A 6,055-nucleotide genomic window follows, 5' to 3' on the forward strand; every position below is an offset into this window, starting at 1 on the left:
AGAGCTGAGGTTTTATTTTGAACAAAAAAAAAAAGCAATTGCATTGTTTTGCAGCTGGAGGCATGGGCAAGGGGGTCCCCAGGCAGTAAACTCCCCACTGGTGGGCTGAGGGCTAGGGCTGAGCCTCAGGTTGGTCTCCTGTTCTCTGTGCTAATCCTTCACAGGAGCCTCCCTCTCGGGCTCTGGGAGGCTCAGGAGGGGCAGGCTGGGAGGGGCTGCCACAGCTGTGTTCACTTGGGCAGGATGTCAGAGGACTCGGACACCAGCTTCCCGTCGCGGGTCTCCATTTTCTTAGCAACTGCAGCCCTGATGGTGCTGGTTTGGCTGAAGGAGCTGGAGCCCACGCCAGAGCCAAGGCTGGAACTTAGGCCGTAGCCGAGGCCAGGGCTTGTGAGGTCCCATAGGCCGAGCTCAGACCACCTGTATAGCAGCTGGTGGTCTTCATATGGATACTCATGTTCTGCATCCCAGACTCCAGATGGCTCTCCTTGCCCTCCAGCAGCTTCCCGTAGGTGACAGGCTTGTCCAGGGCCAGCTTGACGTTCATCAGCTCCTGGTACTCAGGCAGCTGCTACCGTGTCCTGCTTGGCCCGCTGCAGGGTGCCCCCAGCTTGGACAGCTTGGTGTTGGCATCTTTAATGGCCGGCTCCCCACACTGCTCAGCACCTGTGCTGGTGGCCTCCAGGGAAGCCCTTTGGCCTTTGAGGCCCTCAATCTCAGCCTGGAGTCGGCTGATGTTCTGGTTCATCACAGATATCTCAGTCTGTGTGCCGCAGGTCATCCTCTTGCTTCCCAGTCAGTGTCTGCAGCTCCTCAAACTTGATCTGGTACATAGCCTCAGCCCGGCTGCGGTGGGTGATCTCCTCATACTGCACCTTGACCTCAGCGATGATGCTGTCCATGTCCAGGGAGCAGCTGTTGTCCATGGACAGCACCACAGACATGTCTGAGATCCGAGACTGCAGCTCCTGGGTCTCCTCTTCACACAGCGGCTGAGGAAGCTGATCTCGTCAGTCAGTCCTTCCAGGTAAGATTCTAGCTCTACTTTGTTCATGTAAGCTTATCTGCATCCTTCTTCATGAGGACAAATTCATTCTCCATCTCTGTAGGCTTATTGATCTCATCCTCATACTTGTTCTTGGAGTCCTCTACCAGTCTTTGCATATTGCCAAGCTCCACCTCCAGCTTCAGCTTCTCCGGGCCCCGAGTCTTCAACTCTGGAACATGTTGTCCATGTTGCCCTGATCTGTCTGCTACAGCTGCAGGAGGCTCCAGCATCTTGCTCTGCTGCTCCAGAAACCTTACCTTGTCTATGAAGGCGGCAAACTTGTTGAAGCTCTTGATCTGCTCCTTCTCCTGGGTGCGCATGGCCTGGGTGTTGGGGTCCACCTCCAGGTTAAGGGGGCTCAGCAGGCTCTGGGTGACCATTATGGCGGTGACACCTCCCATGCCGCTGGCCCCACCATAGCGTCCACCCAGGCCATGCTGGAAGCTGCTGCTGCCCACTCAGGAGAAGCTCAAGGAGCTGATGCAGGCACTGGGCCCACTCATGCAGGAGTGGCTGCTGAAGGCTTGGGGGCCAGAGGTGGAGACCTTGTAGGACTTCTGGGTCACCCTGATGGACACAGGGGAGGCAGGAGTGGAGGCAGGTGGGCTGAATCAGGCGGAGATTCCAGAAGGAATGGAGAAGCTGCTTCTTGTTATCATTATTTTCTACTTTAACCATATAAGAGTGTGGTTTTAATTGAAATATCTTTTTAATAACATCACACAAATGGCAAATAATGTGTTTATTCTTTGCCCATGTCTTCTCATTATTGGGCCATAATTCTTATAGTTAACAATATTTTATTGGGTAAATGTATTTGCATACTAATACATGTCTTAATTGTCTTTGTATATTCTAAATATAATTTCTTTATCATATACACAGCTTGCAAATATTTTCTCCCATTCTGTATGGTTTTATTTTATTTTTAAGATGAAATCTCACTCTTTTGCCCAGGCTGGAGTGCAGGGTTGCAATCTCAGCTCACTACAACCTCTGCCTCCCAGGTTCAAGCAATTCTCCTGCCTCAGCCTCCTGAGTAGCTGGGATTACAGGCACACACCAACACATCCAGCTAATTTTTGTATTTTTGGTAGAGATGGAGTTTCACCATGTTGGCCAGACTGTTCTCAAACTCCTGACCTCAAGTGTCTGCCCGCCTTGGTCTCTCAAAATGCTGGGATTACAGGCATGAGCCACCGCACCCTGACCTGTATGTTGCTTTTTCACCTGATAGTGTCATTTTGAAACATCGAACGTTTTTAATTTCGATGATGCCCAATTTATCTTTCTTCCCTTTGGTTGTTTGTGCTTTTGTTGTCATATCTAAAAAACCATTGCCTCATCCAAGGCTGCAAAGAGTTTTGCCCATGTTTTCTTCTAAGGGTTGAATAGTTTTAGCTTTTATATTTAGGTCTTTGATCTATTTTGAGTTAATTTTTGCACACAACGTGAAGCAAGTGCTATGGCTTGAACATGTCCCCCAAAGTTCTTGCATTGGAAACTTGATTACCAGTGCAGCAGTGCTGGGAAGTGGGAGGTGTTTGGGTCATGAGGGCTCTGCCCTTATGAAGAGATTAATGCTGTTATCGCAGGAGTGGATTTTCTATAAAAGGACATGCTCAACCCCGCTTTGTCTCTCTCTTGCCTTTCTGCCATGTTAAGATGCAGCAAGAAGGTGCTCAAAGATGTCAGCACCTTGATCTTGGACTTCCCAGCCTCCAGAACTGTTAGGAAATAAATTCTGCTTCATTATAAATTACCCAGTCTCCAGTATTCTGTTACTGCAGCACAAAATGGACAAAGACAGTAGGGATCCAACTTCATTCTTGTGTGGTGGCTATTCAGTCTTCCCAACACCATTTATTGAAGAGCCTGTCTTTCCCCATTAAATGGCATCTTTGTTGAAAATAGTAGGAAAGTTTTTAAACAAACGAAACTGGCTGCCATGTGGAACAGGCTGCTGTGTGAGGTATGAGGGACCTGTTTGGGGGCATGTTAGGTTAAACAGCATCACTCAGGGGCATGGAGAGGCGATTATGATCGTGAGAGACGAGTGGAGGTTTTACTTCATCTCAAAAAGGCTTTCTAATTCCGAGGTGCTGTGTTTTTGGGGGATGGTGGTAGGGATGCATATCTGTGTGTGAGTCAAGTTGAATAAGGGGGTCAGATTGCCTTTCTCTCGCATTTCAGGCAGACCAGCTTTGTTTGTGTTTGTTTTATTTACTGGAGATCAGTGGAGAAATTTGTTTGAAAAAAGGTTTTACTACTAAAAGTAATTTGAAACCCATACATTTCAAGTTGTACTTTGATAAATGAGATAAGTGTCCCTGAGGGCATCAGAGTCTAGTACATGACCACACACAGGGCCACGTGGCAGAGCCCAGCTCCCTTGACAGATGCTCTTTCCACTGGGAGCCTGGGTGCTGGGGACCAGGGACCAAGCCACAGACTCCACCATGGTTCCCTCTGGTTTTTGTCCTGTGAGAGCTGCCCTGCGGGGTCCAGGGCTGAGGGAGATGGAGGCAGCCCTCCTGTCTTCCTCCTTCTGGGCACTGTTCCTGCCCTGGCTGGGCCTGTTCTCCATCCCCAGTTCTAGCTCACTAAGGGATTTTCACTGAAGCCAGGGATGCCTTTTAGCTTGATGGCTAGGTTCCTGCCTCCGACAGTCTTCGGATTTCACACCAACTGAGCTCTCTTCTAGTGAGGTATAAATCATGGAGCGCATGTTGGGGAAGAGGAGAGAAGGGATATTTTTTAGATGGGGTATCACTGTGTTGCCCAACAGTGGTGTGATCACAATTCACTGTAGCTTCAAACTCCTGGCTCAAGAGATCCTTCAGCATCAGCCTCCTGAGTATCTGGGACTATAGGCGCATGCCACTATGCCTGGCTTATTTTATTTTATTTTTGTAGAGATACAGTCTTACTATATTGCCCAGGGTGGCATTGAACTCCTCAGGTCAAGTGATCCTCCTGCCTCAGCCTCCAAAAGTGCTGGGGTTGCAGGCCTGAGACACTGCACCTGGCCTAGTAATTCTTCATAAAGAGTCTTTATAGTCTGAAGCTTTAACTCTTTGAAATGTCTGGGTAGACAGAGGGAGGAAAGGCAAATTTAGCATTGTCACTACCTTGGAACTCCGTAACAGATGTCACAGCTGGGACAAGTCAGCAGCACCCTGTGTGGGGCCCTCATGGAGCTTGAGGGCATGAGAGGGCGTGCTCAGTTAGGGGGAGCTGCTGGGTACCCCACCCCACGTCGTGTATTGCCATAGGTGGGAGATTCATATTTCAGGGGTCCAGGTCTTGTGATGTTCCAAGAGAAGCCTGGACTTTTATGTGAAATGTTCCAAATTTTAAAGTAATGGCAACAAATCAAACATTTTGAAGAGTACTATTTATAAGGCACACAGAACCCAACTGCTGAGACTGGCCAGGGCCTCAGATCTTCTGGAGAGCCACTGGCCAGGGATTCCAGGATGTAGGTGGCAAGTGGCTTGATGGGAACTGCTCTGTCTCCCTTCTCTTCATCAGGCCATGTCTATGCAGGGCTAAGTTGAAGGGTGTCATGCTCTTCCTTTAAAATATTCCCTCTCTACACCTTCCTGTGACTTGAGTGTTAAGTAAGGTTGATGACAACTGCCAGGCTTCTCGAGGTCATTGTGGAACCAAGGGAGGAGAGGCAACCTGTGACCCCTGTTCCTCCCTCCCTTCCTGATGTTGGCTGTCATGGTATCAAGGAAGTGAGTTTGGAGGAAGAGGATATCTTCTATCACGTAAGCTTTTACCTCCATTTGCACTCTTCCTGTGGTGGTGGGACTGCAAAGCTCGTTTGTTTTGCCATAGTGGTAGTGGTGTGGCCACAGTGATGAGGACAAGTGTTCTCTTTCCAGGTCCATGAGAGGGCGTAGTTTTAAGGGCAAGAATTTCCCAGTGCCATGCCTGCCTCCCATCTCTCTTCCTCCGGGAGAGTTAACGGTTTATGTTTGAATTTCACCGGCATTGGGAGAAACTAAAAGTGAGTCACCCCAGTGGAAGTTTAAAGGAACTCCTTTCATTGGCCAGAGGAACTTGGGAAGGTGCGAATTTCTCCCAGGATAAATTCCCCTGCTCCTTCACGCACGCGGGATTTCCAGCTCTCTGGAATCCCCTCCCATACGGTGGGAGCTCCCTTTCACCTCTGGAATTTTCCCCTTTGGGATCCCCTTCCACACTCTTTGTGGAAGTCTTTCTCTTCTTTCCTTCTCTTTTCCCTACGTAAATAAAATCACCTTCTCAACACTTCTTGGGCCCGATATTTACTTTCACCAGCATACGGCTCACCTGCAGTGGTCCCATTGCTTATTCTTTAAGAGGTTGGAGGCCAAGAACCCATAGCATTCTCTCAGGGGGAGCTGTGCCCCACCAGCACCCAAGAAAAAACCCTGCTACAGTGAAAGCCCCAGTGTGGAGCTCTGTGTGCCTTTGTGAGTTTGCCAGTAGGAGGGTGCAGCTGAGCTGTCTCTGGCTGATAACACTGGAAACAGTCTGTGGGTTTCTTCTACTCCCTCTTCATTGACAGAGGTGTGGGAGCTGATAAGAATGCCTCTGTCTCTCCACATCCAGTCCCGCTCTGCATTTTGGTATCTGCTGTTGATCCACCAGGCTATTTCTATGGGTGGTGGTGTCGGTGGTAGGATGTTGGCTGTTCTACACTGTACTCTTTCCATGGAGGGTTTGCTTCTGCAAGCCTAGGAGAGGGTCGGGATGATACCGCGTGACCCTTTGAAGAACACAGTAGGGATTCTAGGGTTGTTTGTGGAATGGATGAATGAATACCAGTTCATGTTCAAAACATGTCATTGCTGTTATTGCTGCATGTTGACAAGGCCACCAAGTCTCCTGAAACACATCACCTGTCTTGGGGAGGAGTGGTGGGTAAGACGGTGTCCCCCTGTGCTCTCTGCTGACTAGGTCATATACGATTACTGCAATTAGAGGGGACCTTGTCATGGTTACACCATCAGC

General features: G+C 49.1%; 1 pseudogene; it reads right to left on the bottom strand.

Moving 5' to 3' along the window:
- Positions 1-230: 230 nt before the first annotated feature.
- Positions 231-5,757, bottom strand: LOC108281221 (annotated as a pseudogene).
- Positions 5,758-6,055: the final 298 nt, after the last annotated feature.

This window comes from Cebus imitator, unplaced genomic scaffold (genome assembly GCF_001604975.1).
Source record: "Cebus imitator isolate Cc_AM_T3 unplaced genomic scaffold, Cebus_imitator-1.0 Scaffold222, whole genome shotgun sequence".
Classification (NCBI taxonomy): Eukaryota; Metazoa; Chordata; class Mammalia; order Primates; family Cebidae; genus Cebus; species Cebus imitator.